Below are 21,551 nucleotides of genomic sequence, written 5' to 3'. Positions count from 1 at the left end.
ATGTAATATGCACCACTGTGCTTCTGACACCTGCCATGCACCTGTGGCTTGATCTAAAGGAACTACTTCCCAAACTGCAGAACCATTAAGAGATAGACTAAACATTGTAGAGCATGAGCAAATTACCCACTCATGTTCCTCAACACAACAGTCTATGGTAGAAATCATTGGTGGTTCACCTTCAGCCCAATATCCATTCCTTCCTAATCTAATTACTGAATTTCCTTGTCTAACACCCATTGATTGGAATCGCCTAACTGTCATAATATTGCGCTTCCCATACTGAGGCCATATCATAGTCAAAGGTAATGTTCCAGAACCTGACAACGAATTTTCATTAATGGTGATTTTAACTAATGGGACATGTTTAGCAGAAGTCAAATTAAGTTGATTACCAAAAACCAATAACAAAGATTCCACTATTCGCTGTAACGGAGAGCAGATCACCAGTTGCAGGGTGATTAAATCAAATTAATTAATGCAGTCTAAATCTACAAAACCCCTGTCTCGCTCTGACTCAAGCTATTCTCACATTCCAAAGCACTCTCATTTACGACACCTCTGCTGTTTTGAGATTGCTCTGCGCAAGACGTGCAGCCCAAACGGCGCCGAAAAATGGTGTAAATCATTGTCTATCTCTCACTCTACATGATCTCTTACGTCTAAACCAACAGAGACCGTCTGTTTATGGCCGGGAGAGCCTAACGCTGACCAATAAGAGCGATCCCGAAAGCACCCCCCCCCCCAGGGAGTCTCTCGGACACTGATTTACACATAGACACTAATTAACTCTTCACAACAATAAAAACAGTGTTGTAGAGACCAGATGCCCAAAACATGTGGTCTGTGCCTAATACATCAATCCAAAGAGCCAAACGCACGCACACACATAAGCCTCACCCGCAGCGCCGGGGACAAGAGTTCAGCGGACGGGTATGAACTTTCAAGACGCACTCACATACACACACACAGAAACACACTCAGGCCCCACCACGTGTGATCCAAAATCCTTGTATAAAACATTTTAAATGTATTTTCTTGATGTGTATGATCCCCTGTCCCAAATATTATGCCTATGTAGTTTATTGGCCTGTAATCACTCTGTGGTGCCCACAATTACAAGAAATGATGTACCTCCTTGATTTTAGATATTAGAACTGTCATTCGCGGTATTGCCGTGTTCCACAAGCCCCAACGATGCTGAATCTTTAACACAAAATATCAGAGAATGCATTGTTCTATTAAATACCAGTGTTATTAAGTTATGGACGAATTCATCGTTTCAAAACCCCGCGGAAAGGAGGCGTATAGACCTCAAAACGTCAGGAGGTGGGCCCATACGTTGTTAAAGACGATTGGCCCACGCACGTGAGGGAGGCGTGAGTTTAGCCCTTTAAAATTGCGCGCCCCCTCTCCTCTCATTGCAGTCCGCCAGAGAGAAAGACGACACGCCTCCTTCCCTCAAGGAAGCTCCGCTCGCTTTTATTTTCCTTTTATTTCCAAGTCTTTTCTTAGAACTACCATTACTTCAGTATAGTCTTCTGAAACCAACCCACAAAACCAACTTAAGGCTAAAGATAATCTTTGCTGAGTCTTCGCTCGCTTCAAGTCGCCATAGCAACCAGAACGCTGTGACCACGTGATCCAGGTGTCTTTATCCAACACAGACGAACGCACCCACAGAAGGCCGATCTTTCAAACAGAGTAACGTAGATCTTTTAAATTTGCAATCTGAAGGAAATGCTGTTTAAAGTTGTCTAAATATTACTGAGAAACGTTGGGGTTTTGTGGTGAATGACTAAACTGTTTCTATCCCTCTCTCTAAATTCTCTTTCACACACACAAACATACACATACACACACACACACACATACTCTCACCCACGTGTGCCGAGACAAACACACTACCACGTGCTCACGGAGCGACACACCCACCTTACAAACGCTACCATCTCCACATCTCACGCACACACCTAAAATCATTCGTATCTCAACTATTAGTTTCCTCTCGCTGAGTTTCTCTCTCTCTCTCTCTCTCTCTCTCTCTCTTCCAATCTCTCTCTAAAACCTTTTTATTTTGTTGTATTTCTGTATTACGATCGTTATATTGCCTGTTTTGTTTATGCATTTTTACTCCTGCGTGATTTAAAATAATTGTGTAATCGCTAGCTTGTTTAAATAAACTTTGTTAAATCATTTGAATTAAGTTTGCCTGTTTTGTTTCAAATTCTGAGTCCCTGATGAGTGCAGATTTTACCTTATAAGCTCTACGATTGGTTTTATTCTTAAAAGAAACCTAAAAATTGTCTAAAACACGGAGATAATTGTCTTCTTTGTGGCCACAAGAAAGTGTTATCTATCAGTGTTAAAGACGCCCGATTTCTGTTCATAAATTATACATTCTGTCCGCTGGACGGCCAGTCTGCATGGTAAATGAACCTTCTTCAACTTCTACCTCAAATTCCCCAAATTGAGTAAATGCTACCCGTCTCTATCAGTGATTATTGCAAGTAATTGTGTAATCGCTGATACAAGCCGAGGTTTTGACCTATTCCCTAATTTGAATAAATTAATTTATGGAAGCAACAGATGCATATTCACATTGATGAATATTACCGCTAATTTGAGCTAATTAATTCCCCAACACAAAGTCATTGTTGTTACATCGCTCAGGAACTTGACCCATTCGAATGACTTGAATATCCTCTACCATTTGATCCTTTAAATTCTGGGCTAAAAATAAACACGCCGCACGATGTGTCTCAAAATCAGACGATTCTGTTAATGCATCTGCCAATTCCTTTGCAGCATTATTAAGATGCTGACCCGCTGCTATAATATGTAGAGTACCTTGAAGGGCCTTAGTGAGTCCTTTCCCACTCATTGTTCCCACCCACTGAGTGTACTCGCTTAGTTGATTAATTTGAGCAGTATTACTAATTGAATTGACAGAACCAAATACCCCCGCTATGTCTCCCCATATACTTCGAGATTTACGACTTTTACTACTCAGAGGATCCTTAGAAGTATAATATTTAACTTCTTTTTCCAACCAACTCCTTATTTGTGTAAAATTTCCACAATAAGACTGATCAAATACATTAAGAAGGGATTTCAAGTTATAATTAATGCGTTGTCGCACCATGTGGGCTTCATTTATCAAGGTTCTGGTTTCTTTTGCCAACAAAATACCATGAGCTGGTGCAATAGTTGTATTTGGGCATGTTTTAGCTTTATTTGTCCTTTCCGCAGAAAGATAAAAACACCTTCCAATTTCCCCAGTTTCTAATTCAGTCTCACAATATTCATTCTCATCTTCTGAATGCCATACTCGCATTTAATTTCCCTTGAATCTTGTTGTCCCCGAGGAAGCATCCCTCAGAAACCCTTCACATGGCAACACTATGGGATAAATACAACCTTGGGCCAATGAGTCCCATATTGTAAGCATGTGAGTAGGATTCAAAATGAAATTGATTTCCACATTAGTAGATGTTATAAGGTCTAACCCTATAACTTCACATTGTTCTTTTGAACAAATTTCTCTTCTTTGAGCTCTACCAGTATACCCCCCGTCTTTCACAGGCCAAATTACTCTGCTTTTGTAACACTGATGGTGAAAGTTACATCCGCCAAAGATACCCTCACGGTATTTAGCAAGGTCTTTATCATTACGTGGCACCCAATCCCATAATCCCCATCTGGAAATAAAGGGTAGAGTAAAATGTTGGCCAGTTTTCAGAGTTGCATTCCGAATGATCTCCTGAACTCGGGGAGTCCATAAAGCTTGGCTTTCTTGGTAAATGCCAAGTAAAATTAAGAATAAGCATACCATTGTCGTTGGGTATCGAGAATAACTTGCAACCATCTCTAATCAATGTCAATGGAATTGATTCCTGAAATGGAAGCAGAGAAATAATTAAACATCACTTCTTTGTTCCCAATCTTTAAAGCTAATGGATGAACAGTGCTCAATATCAGGCCATAAGCCGTCATTATCATTTTGTTCATTCACTAAGCAAGGTTTAACTTGTGACCAATGATACCATCTATCAGTTCCTACACCCTTCCCTTTAAGGCAGACACTTGTATCAGTTGTTAAGAGTATCTCATATGGTCCCTCCCATCTAGGCTCTAAACCTTTCCTAGCAATGCGTTTGACCATAACAAAACTGCCTAACTCGGGAATGTGTGGAATGTCAGTAGTGGTATGTTTTTCATCCCATTGCTGTTGAGCTTCTCTCACTTTCTTATTATTGTCTTTAGTAGCTTTGTCCAGCATTGTGAGATAGCGTCGTAACTTCTCTTGGAACAAAGTAGAATCTCCTCCTGTTCCGGCAGGAGGCGGAGCATCAGGAGGTAGGACCATTGCTCTTCCAGTCATCAGTTCAAAAGGAGTTAGTCCTGTTACTCTGTTTGGTGTTGCTCTCAAGTTCCACAGAATAGCAGGTAATAACTTATGCCAACCTTGGCCAGTTTGCAGAATGGCTTTGGTAAGAGAGGTTTTTAACGATCTGTTCATTCTCTCTACCAATCCTGAGCTTTGAGGTCGATAGGGAATGTGAAATTTCTGTTTGATCCCCATCAATTTCATTGCTTCCTTCATCAGTTTTCCAGTGAAGTGAGTTCCGTTGTCAGAATCAATCTCATATGGAAGACCCCAGCGAGGAAAAACTTCTTCCACCATTACTCGTGCTGCCGCTTCGGCAGTGCAAGTTCTCGTAGGGAATGCTTCCACCCACCTAGTAAATCTGTCCATGAGTACTAGAATGTATTGATACCCTCCACTGGGTGATAAAGGTCCTGTGAAATCGATTTGGAGGTGTGTCCATGGACCTGTTGGTCTGGGTGCATGTGACATTCGCACCTTTACAGATTTTCCCACATTTGCTTTCATGCAAATTAAGCATCTCCTACAGTAATCATCAATGTCTCTCATCATTCGTGGCCACCACCACGTCTCGCTGATTTGAGTTTTCATTGCTTTTGCTCCAGCATGCACTTTTCCATGATACAGCTGCATTAGTTCTCTTCTTGTTCCAATAGGCATCACCACTTGTCCTGTTGGAATTCTCCAAATACCCTGATCATCTTCTTTTGCTCCCGCTTTTATCCATTGTTCATTCTCTTCATCTGTCTCCATTTGATATGACAGAAGATGGAACTCAGGATTATCTTTGCTGTTTTCCTTTACCAAGGTAACAGGAGTAAGAGGAAGTAGAGCTGCTTCTCTAGCTGCTGCATCTGCTGCCGTGTTCCCTTGACTTTCTTTGGACTTGTCAGATTGATGTGATTTTACTTTGATCACGGCTGCTTCTCTGGGTAAGTGACATGCTGCAATCAAACGACGAATTATGGAAGCATGTTGTATTTCGCTCCCACTGCTAGTGATAAGTCCACGTCTTTTCCACAGAGCCAAATAGTCATGGACCACCCCAAAAGCATAACGACTATCTGTGTAGATGTTAACTCGATCTCCTTCCGATAGTTCAAGAGCTTCCGTAAGTGCTATGAGCTCAGCTACTTGTGCTGAAAATTGCCCCGAAAGAGCTCCTTTCTTCACAACAGTTCCATCAGCTTCCACTACAGCCCATCCAGTATGTCGTTTTCCATCAACATAATAACTGGATCCATCGACCCATAACTCTTTGTCTGGATTTTCAAGAGGGATTGGATTTACTGGACCAAAACTATCTTCTTCTACTTGTTTTTCACACTCATGTGGTATTCCCTCATGTGGTTCCAACATCATTGTTGCAGGGTTGAGAGAAGTGTCTCTGATGATTTCCACTCTCAGATCCTTGTTCAACAAAGTTGCTTCCCATTTTGCTCTTCTTGCGTCAGTTATGGTTTTGATGTTTGTGTTGTTCAACAGTGTCACTATACTGTGTGGAGTGTGCAGTTTGATAGTTTGTGCTCCTATCATATTTTCAACAGCGTCCACTGCCCACGTAGCACCATCAAGAGCTTGTATACATCGTGGTTGACCAATCATTGTGACAGGAATCTTTGTGGAAAAATATCCAACTGGTCTGTATCTATCACCTGGTTTTTGACACAGAACTGCTGAATACGTCTCATCTCCCACCCTGGTCCACAAATGAAACTGCAACCGTCCATCAGGAAGTCCCAAGGCTGGGGCTGATGTCAGTTTCTCTTTCATAGAAGTAAATGCTTCCTCAGCTTCCGACGTCCAGTTTATCTTTTCCACTCCAGGCTTTCCTCCCTTGTACAAGTCAATGAGAGGGCTAGTGATGCTGGCAAAATCAGGTATATACTGGCGACAGTAGTTGAACAGTCCCATCACCTTCCGTATTCCTGTAACTGTTAAAGGTTTTGGAAGTTGTCGTAATGCCTCTACACGCTCTGTTGTCATTCTCCTTCCCTCGACAGATATTTCTTGGCCCAAGTAGATTACCTTGGTTTTAGCCAGCTGTGCTTTGTCGGGGTTGACTTTGAATCCTCCTTTCTTAAGGGCTTGTAAGACAACATTCAGAGCAAATATATGACTCTTTTCGTCTGGGCTTGCAATCAACAGGTCATCAACATATTGGATGCAAACACTTCCTGAACTCTCAATTTCAGCTTTTCGCTCCGTTAAGAACTGATCCAAAGTTCTATGGAAGACTACAGGAGATATATTTAGCCCTTGTGGTAGTCGGTTCCAGACAAACTGTTTTGCCCCCACTGTGAAGGCCAATTTCTCTTGAGATCTCTCGTCAATAGGTATAGACCAGAATGCCGACAGTACATCTAGTACTGTAAATATTCTTGCATTTCCTGGGATATCATTCAGAATGGTGGCTGGATTGGCCACAATAGGATGCGGTTTTGGTGTTACACTGTTGAGTCTTGTGTAATCAATGGTTAATCTCCATGAGTTATCCGATTTCTTGACAGGCCATACAGGACTATTAGTGGTTGATGAAGATTGTATGATGATTCCTTCAGATTCCAAATCTGCCACTATCTCTTCCACGGCTTGTCTTGCTTCAGGTCGGATAGGGTATTGTTTATGAGGGGCATGTATCAGTCCCTCAATTACGACAGGGTCAATGTTGGCTTTACCGCAATCCAATTTGTGTTTAGCCCAAACATCTGGATATAAACTGCACAGAAGACCCCACACACCGTCTTTTCCCCAATCTCTGATAATTGGTTTTGCTGTACCAACAGATGTTAAATTACATGTGCGATCTTCATGTGGTATTATCCCAGCTGTTGTAGCGATTTGACGACTGTCAGTGAATATGATCATGTTCAACAATGGAAGAATGTCCATGCCAATAAGGCTTCCTTGTGAATTCGGCCCTACCCAGAAAGATGTCCATAAGACTTCATCTTCATGTATTTGCAAAGGAACTTGTATACTTTTGCGAAATTTAGTGATAGCTCCTCCAACTCCTTCAACTTCCATAGTTTCATCGGTTGTAGGTAGGTTCAGATCTGTTATTGAAATCGAAGCTCCTGTGTCGACCAACATATCACATGGGTGGCCCCCTATTAATGCATTAACGAAAAGGCGATTGTCTCTTTTCTTACTAATACAGGGGGCCGCTGATTCCTATTGCGGATGCACGATTCCCTCAATGAGCTGACGGACTTGTGCTTCAGTAAACATTTTCCCTTGAGGGGTTTCATCATGTTTCTTTTCACTGGCCAGTCTAAATGATGGACCTTGACCTTCTGCTCCACCTCCTTTAGCCCAACAATCTTTTATTGTGTGGCGAGGCTTTCCACAGTTGGTGCAGAAAATCATCCTCTTCTTTATGTCCATGTTGAATTGAGCTGTTGCCACTCCTTTTCGATTTGGCTTGTTTCCTTCTTCCTTGTTTGATCTCGTAGCCATCTCTAATCGCCCAGCCCATTGCATAATTTGATCAAATGTCTCACCTGGATTGACTCCAAGTGATAAGGCTTGTTGGTATTTTGAGCTAAGTCCATCCACAAGTGTGTCAGTGAACTGCACATCATCTCTGTCAGGCTGTTTCTTGGAACAGAGAGACCATCTCTCATAAGCATTCCACTTACGCAGAGCATATTCATCTGGAGATTCATCATCCTTTTGCTTAATCAACGTCACTAATGTGAAAGGAACTTTCCCACTGCCCAAGATTTCTTGGATTTCTTTTCGAAACACATCTAATGCCTGCCAAAGACCCAGTGGTCGTCCTTGGTCATCAACCCACAAATTTATCCATTGGGCTGTTGTTATCGAAGCTGGCAAGCGTTCCCATCTGTCTCTTGGGATTTTAGCTTTCACAATGGTGTGTATATCTTTTAATGTCATTTGATGTGCTTCAACCAGAGAGTCTAATTCTCGCCAAAACTCTGTGTTTGGATCTTGTCGCTTCAGAGGAGGCAAGGCTGTGAGAATGGCTTGACGTTCTCCTGGTGTGAATGGTCTCTCTTCTGTCATCATTTCAGATTGTAATTCTTCCCTTTTAACAGCAGGTGAAGAAAATTCAGGACCGATCTTGTCAACTGTGATCATATCGTCATCCCTGGTCTCATCACCCCAGTCAGATCCATAATTACGGGCTGGTGTACCTCGCAGCATGTCCCTGTTTTGCTGGGCTGATTTAGATCTTGTTATTATTGGAGCTGCCTGTACAGATGCAATATACATTTTGTCAACTGGACCTCCATTTGGTCCTAAAGTTTGAGGCTGTGTCAGAGGTTTAGATGAACTTGTATATTGTTCAGGCAAAGCTGGATAAATTGGTTTGTAAGGAGGAGGCGTTACTGTGGTTGCAGATTTCACTGGTGATTGTGAATATTTTCTTTCAGCTTCAGTTATTATATTTGTCCAATCTGGATCAAATAAGTCATCACTGGTTAAATTTTCTCCATCTGAACATTTAATAGACATGATTTTTTTTAACTTATTAAATGCTTCAATTTGAGGCTTCATTACTTCAGCAAATGGTACTGGACCTCCATTTATATCGCAACAAATTCCACCTTGTTTCAAAATCCAATGAGCTGCCAGTATTGGGAATGCTTGTGATTTTATCTTGTCTTTTTGAGACTCAAACCAGTGTAACTGTGCATCCATAGTTGCATTGATATCCAGCCCTTTTTTCAAAAGCTTAGCTTGTTTCTTGTTCTTCCTTTCCAGGTACCAAGCAGATATTGTTCTACTGTTACAGCCATTTTCTTCCATCTTGCAAATTATTTGTTAATTATTTGTTATTTGTGCGCTCAGAACAGCAGGGCTTTGTATGTATGTGTGTGTGAGTGAGTGTGTATGGAGGTATAGCAACTTCTGAAGGGAGGGGCTGCACTCTCTTTCCCTCTTCCAACTGTATGTGTGTGTGTGTTTAGAGTGAATTCTCAGAAGGGGCTACTGCTACCCCTGCTTCTCTCTCTCTTCTCTAAACACTATATGAACTTCAGGGGAAAAATAAAAATAATTAAAAATAAAGTTAACCCTTATATTTTCAGTATCTTTTTTTCTTTTTAGTTTTATCTCAGATTGATTTCTTTGAATTTTTCTTTTTCTTTTAGCTTGCTCAGAATAGTAGGCTATACTCAAGTATTTGATCAGCTTACAGTCAAAATCAGAAATGCCTGCGATCTTATCTAGTTACAATGGCGCTTTTACTTGTATTACTCCAGTGTTAATGTCCTTAGAGCTTATTTTTAACCCTTTCTATGGCGCTCGTCACACTTAACTACTCCTGTCAATCAAGTCTTGCTGCCTTTTCATACTTGTATTAATTCCAGCGTTGATGTCTTTAGAGACTATTTTTACTCCTTTCTTTGGAAACTCCCTACATCTAACCGCTCCTATTAATCAAGTATCCTCAAATTTCCTAGCTTAACCGTCTTACAGCTAATTTCTCGATTTTTTTGACTAGATAGTCCTTTTTTTTTTTTAGAAAGAAGACTATCTCTATCTCAGCATATCAAATACTTTAGAGATTTACTTTTCAGAGGAACTTAAAAATTCCAAATTAAATTTAATTACTTAATTGAATTCCATTTTTTTATTTTATTATTATATCTGACATATATTCATTGGCAACACAACTGGTACTTTAAATAGCACAGTTCTTTTAAGCAGTTTCAGTCTATGTTTAATCATCAGGCAGACTTATAATTATTTAGAATAAAACAAGGTCTTACCTTGAATGATCACACAAAGGCCTGAAGACATCAATCCTGTTCGTGACGCCAATTGTAGACTTGGAATTTAGTCTTTTCCCCTTATTATTAGATTCACAGGACCGGACACCAGTTATCTTGCCAAGAAGAATTTTATTCTTATATGTCAGGAGAGAGACTCTGAGAAGATGTTATATTCATACCAGGTCTATGCGTTTCCATGTTTCTCTGCTGCAGTACAGTAAGATTGAGCCTAAATACACAACTGAGCAACTTTTGTCTTCCTTTTAAGGTATCAAAAACATATAGCTGATGTTTAAAAATGGAATGTAAACCTAATTCTTACACATGGTGCAATCCACTATCCTTCTGTATATACATTAATACATTAGTGGTACACAAATGGTACATTTGCATTAGATGAAACATTCCTCTTCTCGCAAAGAGCATACCAACTGTACACATTTGAAGTATCATCATCATTGGAACTCTGCTAAGTGAACATTGCATTGCACACATACCTTTAAGCAGAAAACAAAATCCTCAGAGCTACCCTCCTTGTCCAAAATATGTTCCTTAAACACGTGTCCATGCAATCTATAGTCTAACTTGTGCATTTTAAACTTCATAAGATAATACAACTAATAAAGAGTAGTAAACTAATAAAGAATAGTAATAAAGAATAATAATACAGATACATAATATAAAATAATGCAATTATATTCAAAGATGAAATTTAGTCTTCATGGCCCAATTTACTTTTGCAGATGAGATTTTTACCCCGAGTACCACACTTCACGAGCACTCTCACGTCCACGAAAGCCCAGTCTCACGAACTCTCCCAACGACGCCGCTCTGTTACGCACGGAACGAGAGCAAAGGCGGGTAAATTACCACAGTCCTGTCTCACTTGTTATTGCCTGATCTACTGTCACTGTCTGTCCCCCAGAAGAGGTGAGGAAGCTGCTGTCATTCGATCGGCTGTTCCATGAACACGTCCGTAAGCTGAGTCTGAGCACCGTCACTGTCTGTCCCTCAGAAGAGGTGAGGAAGCTGCTGTCATTCGATCGGCTGTTCTATGAACACGTCCACAAGCCGAGTCTGAGCACCGTCACTGTCTGTCCCGCAGAAGAGGTGAGGAAGCTGCTGTCATTCGATCGGCTGTTCTATGAACACGTCCACAAGCCGAATCTGAGCACCGTCACTGTCTGTCCCTCAGAAGAGGTGGGGAAGCTGCTGTTCATTCGATCGGCTGTCCTAAGAACATCTCCACGAGCCGAATACTTACCTGTTCTGTCTGTGGGGAAATCTGAAGGCGAGCAGAAGCCTCTGTCCATCCTACAAGCACATTCTGACGAGTCGAAGGAACGAGAAGAAATGACTGTCTGTCTCTCAAGCACCTTTCTGACGAGTCGGAAAGACGAGAAGAAGCCATTGTCCCACCCACGAGTCAGAGAAGAGGAATATCCCTCCCCCCAGCTCCTCTTCCCAAACCGGGGTCCAGCCACGAACATTCTCAGCACTGTTTTTATTCTTTTAAATTAATAAAAACGTACCTTTAGAAGTCATTCTGTTGTCCGCCTCTTGGTGTCCTCTGGTGTCTGCTCCTCCGGAGAGTGTGGTAATTGTCCCTCGGCCCTAACATCGGTTACAGTTTCTAACGTATACCATAAAAACTGATGATCCACCCGATCAAACGCCTTCTCTTGATCTAGGGAAATTAGGCCACATTTTTTCCCAAACAGTCTAGAGACTTCCAAAACATCTCGAATTAGAGATATATTATCCGCAATTGATCTATTAGGTACACAATAGGATTGGTCTAAATGTATAACCTGTCCAATTACTTTCTTCAGTCTATTCGCCAAAGCTTTTGATAAAATCTTATAATCAGTGCATAATAAAGAAACTGGCCTCCAGTTTTTTATCTCTTTGAGATCACCTTTCTTAGGGAGCAACGTTAAAACAGCTCTTCTGCAGCTTAGTGGCAGTTGTCCCTGCAAGGCAGTTATCACTTAACACTGCAAGTAGATCATCTCCCAACAAATGCCAATATGCTTTATAAAAGTCAACAGGCAACCCATCCAATCCTGGTGCTTTACCATTCTTCATACTCTGCAGAGCTTTAAACAGTTCGTCTATTGTTAAGGGAAATATCAGTTCTGCATATGAGTCTTCATTTACTTTCGGTAGATTGGACACAAATTCAGCCATCAACTGGCCATCCACAACACTGTTGGAATACAGTTCCTTATAAAAACCGACAGCCATTTTTCGAATATCAGAATCCTCAGTCAGAACTTTTCCATCTTCTGCCCGTAAACACTGAATACTTTTTCTTTGGCCATTTTTCCGTTCTAAACTGAAGAAGAACTTGGACGGGGCATCCATTTCAGAAAGACTCTGAAATCTGGATCTAACCAACTGAGACCTGGATCTGAGACCTTGTACCTAATAGATCTGCTAAGGCTATTTTTTTTTCCCTTTAAGAGCCTGCAATTGGTTTTGATTTGCAGAGGCTCCATTTAGAGCCTGGAGTTCAACAATATCCATCTCTAAACTTCTCATGGATTGAACAATGTCTCTAGTAACATTAAAAGTGTAATGATTACAAAATTTTTGTATTTGCACCTTCCCAATCTCCCACCACCAGGCGCGCTGGAAGCTGTTTCATGCGAGGGGGGCTGGGGGCTGGGTTGGAAAATATGTGACGTCATAATGTTGTGGCTGATGACAAGACATGACATTTCTCTGTAGGCCTACTGTATATGTGTTGTAGCCATTAAAGAAAACATTTAGTTTCATATTTATGTTTAAATATTATAGGCTAATGTTATTTTTTTATTTAATCAATGTTGGTTGTGACCAGAGCAGTATTTTTGGTGATGCAATTCTATACAAATAGCCTGACTACGCCACCTTGGGAATTACACCCAAGGAAATATAGAAAACAAGGAACCCAGGTTCGGTGGTGCAGAGAAAAGTCAGAGTCATGTGATTCAGAAAACAAACAATTAGTTTTATTCAAAAAGAAAATATTCTGCTTATATCTTCAAATGGTATAAATCACTGGCGAGTTTATTGTAACAATACTAAGAACATTACTAAAAGAACATTCTTCCAAGTGTACATGATTCAGCAAATTATCACATCAGCAAAACATCACAAACAAAAAGAAACCAATAAATGTATCGTCTCCACAAAATAATATATATAAAAAAAAGAATTAATAAGAAAAATCATATATACGAACAAGGCTAAAGTTTACTTTAGGGGGGGCAAGCTAGCTATAAACAACTGTGCGCTCAACCATTTATGTGTGCACGGCAAACCAAATAAGTCGAGGTGCTCAACCCTGGTGCTCCAACCTCACAGCAAATGTGTTCACCCAGGTGACTAGCCTCCCCTTCGGCGCACTCAGCCTTGACTCAAACAAAAAGAAACAAAAATAAGAAAGATTAGTGGGTACGATACAAATACAAAATCGTCACAACAATCACATCAGACAAAAAAGAGAAAGATTAACCAAAGCAATAATTAGTAGTCTCAACAGGTGACCATTAGAGAGCCGCTGATATAATATGATGTAATGTAATTAACTACACCCCACGGCCAACGGCCCAAATCACACTGGTTAAAGGTATAGCGGAGGATCTTTCCAAATTTTAGATAAGACCCGCCCTCTCCACTTTTTGAAAAGTTTGATTGATTCACCAGAATGATTGACAATTAGGAGGACCAATAGTTTAGACTACCCACCAGGAAGTAAAACATCCTCCGCTATACCTTTAAGCCACCCTCAATAAGAACGCAACAAAAATAACCCAAATCATAAAATGAAAACAGAACCAAACAATACACGACAATAATAAAATTATAGAACGGTCCGTCCACAAAAAGATAAGAAGACTAATCTAGTCATGAAAAACAGCAGCACGACCTGAATTAATCACGTTGTTCACGGGAGACTGCAAAACAAAACATAACACTTAGATCAGAGTCTAACGTTACTTCAAAGAATATAGAACTAAATATATGTACTAAATCATACGTACCACATGAGAATCACACACACACCTCACGAACCACACATAATGCTATCACGACGTCAGGATGCACTCATTGAATGTCCAGCTAAAACACAATAAACCCTGTTAAACTTAACTAACCCCATAAAACCCACTTCGCAACAACATTTAGACTACTAATCATACATACCACACGAGGATCATACACACATCACGTTATCACGAAGTCAGGATACATTCACGAATGTCCAGCTTAACGCTTCCAATGAGCGCTTAACGCAACTCCAGGGCATTCAGCCAAAAACGTTACAGGAATCCTTCAAAGATAAAAACACATACTCTAAACACTTTGAAACTCCATGAAACAGTGTATGACCTCCGTCGCTTACCTTGACTCTAATAAAACCGGAAGAGGGGCGGGTATGACGAAGCCTACATCCTAGGGATTCCAGTCTACGCACTTAAATATACCGGTACTGATTACCTCATCCTCCCATTTCCATATAAGGTTAATGACGCAAAGAAAAGAAACAGGGAAATCCTCTACTGCTACATTGGTTATGAAAGAGAGCATGCAGCATGAGAAAGATAATGATCATGAGATGCACAATATGACTGGAGACAGCGGGTAAGACATGATTTTGACCACTTCATTGAGTTTTGTTTCGTAGAAAGACTATTTTTAAAAGATTTTCGTTTTGTATAAATTGTATCTTAATTTTGATCAATGTTTTATCAACCATTTGTTGATAAACAGATGATGTAATAAGGCGCCGGCACAATCACTTGCATTGCACGTGAACTGGAGGGCGCCGAAACTCAGCTTGTGCCTCACAGATTTGAGAAATATAGGCTATCTATTATAGAAAACTTGTGCAAACAAATGTGCATTTCTCTCTGGCGTTCATGGCGAGTCCGCAGCCAACTTCATCTTTGCAGCTACACAGAAAATTAATAAACAATTACCGTATTTTCCGGACTATAAGTCGCTCCGGAGTATAAGTCGCATCAGTCAAAAAATGCGTCATGAAGAGGAAAAAAACATATATAAGTCGCACTGGACTATAAGTCGCATTTATTTAGAAATTTATTTCACAAAATCCAAGACCAAGAACAGACATTTAATCTGGAAAGGCAAGTTATTCAACTACACAGTAGCACACAGAACAACAGGCTGAATAGGTGTCCGGTATGTTAACGCAACACATTAACAGTTATTCAGCTACACAATAGCATAAAGAACATATACCTGGGAGGCTGAATAGGCTTAATTAACATAAGCCAGCGAGTCCAACAAGCAAGTTACCAGTAAACAAGTTCACCAAGCTCCCGCGATCTCATTCCACATCATTTTCTTCATCCTTGGTGTCGCTTCTGAACAACTCCGCCAACTAGAGCGCCCTCTCGCAGCTGTAGACGGTAATGTTTTTTCATGGTTCATCTCAGTCTGAATTAATTTTGATATAAGTCGCACCTGACTATAAGTCGCAGGACCAGCCAAACTATGAAAAAAAGTGCGACTTATAGTCCGAAAAATACGGTAAATGTCTCCTTGCTATTTTTGACACATTCATACTTTTGCCGGTTCTTTGTGGCAATCTTTATGCGTGCAGCCGTGCGCTTGAGTGCAGCTTATGTACACGCTCATTATCCTGTATATAGCCTATTTAAGTAATACAATTAATATAAAGGGGCGATTTGTCCACTAATGGCTTAAATGAACAACTACTAGTCGACAAAAAAAAAAACTTTAGTCGGAGGCCGCCCTTATTCCACATATTTTCGAACCAGCAGGCCATTCTGGGTTGAGCGAGCGACCCTGAGCGGAATGAGCGAGGGAGCGTAATATTCAGAAATGCGCTCGATCTCCGCTCACGTGCTCTGATCGGAACAAAGCATGACAAATTCAAACTTTATTTCATTTTCTCCGTAGCTTGAACACTCACTACATTAGGCATAAGAGAGTTAGTTAACGCTGTCCATTTATTTATTTTTATTTCACGTTTTTAAAGTACAATATTATGTTAGTCCACAGCCCCCCACTTGGGGGTGCTGATGCTATGACGAGGGGGCTGCAGCCCCCGCAGCACCCCACTTCCCGCGCTACTGCCCACCACTGTTGTACTGATGTAAAAGAAGACTTTTTAGATTTCCACCCCAACCAAAAGAAGGAAAAACATTTACAAAAGTGAGCATCTTCAAGTAAAGCACTATTAAAATGCCAGTAGGCACTCTTATGTTTAACAGAATGAATAAAAACACATGCAACTGTCACGGGGTGACTAAATACATCAGTCCCCTGTAAAGCGGAACTAAAATTTGCCGCGACTCCCCCGGAACCTAAACAGTGAAACACCTACACAGCCTGAACCAGCGTAAGCGCCCCGTAAACAGGAATTAATTATCCAAGATCACCGGCAGCTGGGCCCGAGGTGAGCGAAGGCTGAGAGCGAGACACGTTGTCTAAGAGGAGCATAAAAGGAGAGGTAAAGGGAGAGGGAGAACGCGGTGTTTTGGGGTGGTGCTTGTGCAGTGCTTACAGCAATGTTTGGAGCTGAGTTCGGGGCTGAGCTGTGATGAGAGTGAATGGGCCACGGGCACGGTCATTCAAGGGCAGGTGTTGATTCAGGCACGTTCGTGGAAAGAGGGAAGACGCTGGAATTAGGAAAACTTGATGAGAACTAATTAACCCCTCACCAGCTCTGTGTGTAAGCCCGCCTCTGAGGAAGACTGTGAGAAACTGTTCATCGGCTGCTTTGCAGTGAAAGACTCCAGTTGTAAGTCCCCTGTCTTATGTGAACCACGAAGATTTACATGGATGCTCACCTGTCTGCTTTGCAGAATTAACCCCTCACCAGCTCTGTGTGTAAGCCCGCCTCTGAGGAAGACTGTGAGAAACTGTTCATCGGCTGCTTTGCAGTGAAAGACTCCAGTTGTAAGTCCCCTGTCTTATGTGAACCACGAAGATTTACATGAATGCTCACCTGTCTGCTTTGCAGAATTAACCCCTCACCAGCTCTGTGTGTAAGCCCGCCTCTGAGGAAGACTGTGAGAAACTGTTCATCGGCTGCTTTGCAGTGAAAGACTCCAGTTGTAAGTCCCCTGTCTTATGTGAACCACGAAGATTTACATGAATGCTCACCTGTCTGCTTGCAGAATTAACCCCTCACCAGCTCTGTGTGTAAGCCCGCCTCTGAGGAAGACTGTGAGAAACTGTTCATCGGCTGCTTTGCAGTGAAAGGCTCCAGTTGTAAGTCCCCTGTCTTATGTGAACCACGAAGATTTACATGAATGCTCACCTGTCTGCTTTGCAGAATTAACCCCTCACCAGTTCTGTGTGTAAGCCCGCCTCTGAGGAAGACTGTGCGAAACTGTTCGTCGGCTGCTTTGCAGTGAAAGACTCCAGTTGTAAGTCCCCTGTCTTATGTGAACCACGAAGATTTACATGAATGCTCACCTGTCTGCTTTGCAGAATTAACCCCTCACCAGCTCTGTGTGTAAGCCCGCCTCTGAGGAAGACTGTGAGAAACTGTTCATCGGCTGCTTTGCAGTGAAAGACTCCAGTTGTAAGTCCCCTGTCTTATGTGAACCACGAAGATTTACATGAATGCTCACCTGTCTGCTTGCAGAATTAACCCCTCACCAGCTCTGTGTGTAAGCCCGCCTCTGAGGAAGACTGTGAGAAACTGTTCATCGGCTGCTTTGCAGTGAAAGGTTCCAGTTGTAAGTCCCCTGTCTTATGTGAACCACGAAGATTTACATGAATGCTCACCTGTCTGCTTTGCAGAATTAACCCCTCACCAGTTCTGTGTGTAAGCCCGCCTCTGAGGAAGACTGTGCGAAACTGTTCGTCGGCTGCTTTGCAGTGAAAGACTCCAGTTGTAAGTCCCCTGTCTTATGTGAACCACGAAGATTTACATGAATGCTCACCTGTCTGCTTGCAGAATTAACCCCTCACCAGCTCTGTGTGTAAGCCCGCCTCTGAGGAAGACTGTGAGAAACTGTTCGTCGGCTGCTTTGTAGTGAAAGACTCCAGTTGTAAGTCCCCTGTCTTATGTGAACCACGAAGATTTACATGGATGCTCACCTGTCTGCTTTGCAGAATTAACCCCTCACCAGCTCTGTGTGTAAGCCCGCCTCTGAGGAAGACTGTGAGAAACTGTTCATCGGCTGCTTTGCAGTGAAAGGCTCCAGTTGTAAGTCCCCTGTCTTATGTGAACCACGAAGATTTACATGAATGCTCACCTGTCTGCTTTGCAGAATTAACCCCTCACCAGCTCTGTGTGTAAGCCCGCCTCTGAGGAAGACTGTGCGAAACTGTTCGTCGGCTGCTTTGCAGTGAAAGACTCCAGTTGTAAGTCCCCTGTCTTATGTGAACCACGAAGATTTACATGAATGCTCACCTGTCTGCTTGCAGAAATCGCCTCTTACCAGCTCTGTGTGTACGCCCGCCTTTGAGGAAGACTGTGAGAGATTGTCCATTGGCTGCTCCACAGTAAAAGAATCCAGTTGGTCCTCCTTTCGCCTGCTCTGTGTGTTTGTCCGCCTTTGGGAAAGACAGAAGGGAAAGCCGCCGCCATCTGGTGGGCGGTGAAAGACCTCGGTCAGAGGACCCACGCCCCTGGCCATAAACCCCTCCCCCTTTCCTCTTCCTCCTTACAAGACACACGTACCATACACTTACCTGACGGCAATCCCACGAAGTCCTCTAGGCTCCCCTTCTGGCCTGGGAACCGAAGAAATCCTACTCACCGGACCTCTACCTTTTAAGACTTTTAACCTTCTAATCATAAATAAAATATACCTTTTTGATCATTCTCTCTGTTGTTGTTGTGCTTGGCCTCTGTCCGACTCCCCAAGGGTGAAAGAGGGGTTCCAGGGGTGGGTGCAGCCTGATTGGCCCACCCCGGCCTGTGACATCTTTTGGCGTAGTCGGCAGGATTTCACCTTGGGTTGAGTAGACAGAGGCCGAGCAATGGCAGACGAAGATGTACCGTTGGGTCGCCCACAGGTTATGCCCATCTTTATGGGAGCTCCATGGGCTCAAAAATATGGAGGACCAGGGTCGGAACTTAGTTTGTCGGCATGGAAGACACAAGTAGAGTACTTAGCAGGCCTGCAAGGGTTAAATGCCACCCAGAAGACCCAGTTCATTTTGAATTCACTCGACGGCGAAGCAAGGAGAGAAGTGCAAGCAGCACCGGAAGCCACCCGAGCCACCGCCCAGGCCATCCTCGGTTTCCTAACAGGACAGTATGGTGACACGACTCCCGTAGCTGTCCTCCGCACACAATTCTTTAACTGCAAGCAAGGGCCTCGCCAGACTATTCGTGCCTTTGCCCTGCAGTTACGGGAACAATTGTCTCGGTTGAAGGGGAGACAGGACCATGGACTTGGTGAAGAAGAGGCTCTATTGAAGGATCAGTTTTTGCTAGGGCTGCGAGATGGCCCGATACGCCAGAGCCTCCGGATCCAACTTCGCCGCAACCCTGTCTTGACGTTCGATGAGCTTCGCCAGGAGGCATTAGCTCTCGAACGAGATCATGCTGATATCCCCGAGTCCTCCCAGTGCATGGCCACAAATACGGCCGACGGTCCCTTACCTCTTGCTCCACCAGATTGGAAGCAGGCCTTACGAGACGAATTGAGAAGAGACGTCCGTGACCAAATTACCGAACTGTCGAAAACCTTTTTAGAAGAACTTCGCCGTGAATCTCACCGCCCTTCGCCACCGGTACGGGAGCGAGCATACTCTGACGGGGGTCGATTTCCAGAACAACGACCACCCCGGCCATCGGGGCTCCGTTTCCAGTGGGACGAGCAGGGACGTCCTATCTGCAATGGCTGCGGTACCCCGGGCCATTATGTCCGGCAGTGTTCTGCACGTCGAGGATCACAAGGGGGTTTTTAGTGTTACCGGCCACTGTGGGTCAAGTGGTCGGCACCCCCTTAGTTGACCCTTTTTCATCAACGACAAAAAATCGCTTGGTTGGCCGCTGTCCTCTGGTATCAGTTCGAGTCAATGGGGCCGAAGTCCAATGCCTTCTAGACACCGGGTCCCAGGTGACGCTATTCTCTGAAAGCCTGTCCCGAGAATTATTCGGGGTTCAAGATCTTTCTGCCGCAGATGTCCCCTGGTTAACTCTACGAGGGGCCAACGGTCTGGATATTCCCTATGTGGGCTATCTAGTTATGGACCTGGAGGTCCAGGGGACTCGGGTCCCGCAGAAGGGAGTTGTGATCGTACGGGACACCTGTATGGGGGCTCATCGTGCCCTGCTGGGGATGAACGTCATTTCTGAGTGCTGGGAAGAATTGTTCAGAACAAGACCTACACCGACGGCCCCAAGGGAGGAAAAACGAGAATGGGACCGAGTTGTGGCGGACTGTCGCCGGGTTTGTATGGCAGCGGCTCGACGGGACCAAGAGAGTGTGGGGAGAGTAGCATGTCGATATGTACTGTCCATTCCGGCTCAGAGTGAGGCTATCATCTGGGCTCGCCTTCCCGCTCAGCTTCACGGGTCTAAGGAATGGATCCTGGTGGAGTCTCATCCCGATTGTCAGGCTGTGGAGGTGGCCCGCGGCTTGGCTTCTGTACACCAGGGCCGGGTGGCCGTCAGACTGCGTAATACGAATTCTTATGCAGTGGATCTTCATCGACACCAACGCCTGGCCCGGATCACGGTAATTGGCCCTCAACAAATTCATGAGGAAGGGGAAGTTCAGTTTAGCCGAGCGGGACCCACAGTTGTGGAGGTGTCTTTAGCCCAAACCAAAATCCCGGTGAGCAGGACAGATGGAGGATTGCCGGTCCACCTTGCTGGGGAGTCCCTGCGGGGCGAGGGATTGGGGGAAGAACAAGCAAAACAGCTTCAAGACTTTCTGGTGAGATGGGAACATCTATTCTCTGCACATGAGGAGGATTATGGGCGGACAGACATTGTAAAGCATCAGATCCCGACTGGAGATGCTCCCCCAAGCCGGGAGCGCTACCGTCCCGTACCACCGACTCTGTACCCGGAAGTCCGGACCCTACTACGAGGAATGCTGGAAAAGGGAGTCATCCGGGAGAGCAGTAGCCCGTGGGCGGCACCCATTGTCCTTGTCCGAAAGAAGACCGGAGCATGGCGATTCTGTGTTGATTACCGGAAGCTCAATCAAGTGACCAAACGAGATGCCTTTCCTTTGCCGCGGGTTGAAGACTCTCTGACTAGCCTTACCCGGGCTGCCTGGTACTCCACCTTGGATCTGGCTAGCGGTTACTGGCAGGTACAGATGGAAGAAAAAGACCGGGAGAAGACAGCCTTTACTACTCCCTTCGGCCTCTTTGAATGGGAGCGTATGCCGTTTGGCCTGTGCAACGCCCCAGCTACCTTTCAACGACTCATGCAACGCTGTTTGGGGGGCCAGCTT

General features: G+C 43.5%; 2 long non-coding RNA genes across 2 annotated transcripts; one reads left to right on the top strand and one right to left on the bottom strand.

Annotated features, from left to right (window-relative positions):
• Positions 1-13,998: 13,998 nt before the first annotated feature.
• On the bottom strand, positions 13,999-14,688 carry LOC309493541. The gene is made up of 3 exons (XR_014203975.1): positions 14,329-14,688; positions 14,166-14,244; positions 13,999-14,078 (listed from the first exon to the last, which is right to left on the bottom strand). It is a non-coding gene; the product is annotated as an uncharacterized lncRNA (long non-coding RNA).
• A 3,460-nt stretch (positions 14,689-18,148) lies between these two features.
• Positions 18,149-18,955, top strand: LOC309493416. Its single transcript, XR_014203912.1, has 2 exons — positions 18,149-18,492; positions 18,556-18,955. It is a non-coding gene; the product is annotated as an uncharacterized lncRNA (long non-coding RNA).
• Positions 18,956-21,551: the final 2,596 nt, after the last annotated feature.

This window comes from Leuciscus leuciscus, assembly GCF_965113295.1.
Source record: "Leuciscus leuciscus genome assembly, chromosome: 2".
In the NCBI taxonomy this organism is placed as follows: Eukaryota; Metazoa; Chordata; class Actinopteri; order Cypriniformes; family Leuciscidae; genus Leuciscus; species Leuciscus leuciscus.
This window is presented reverse-complemented; position numbering and strand designations above follow the sequence as displayed.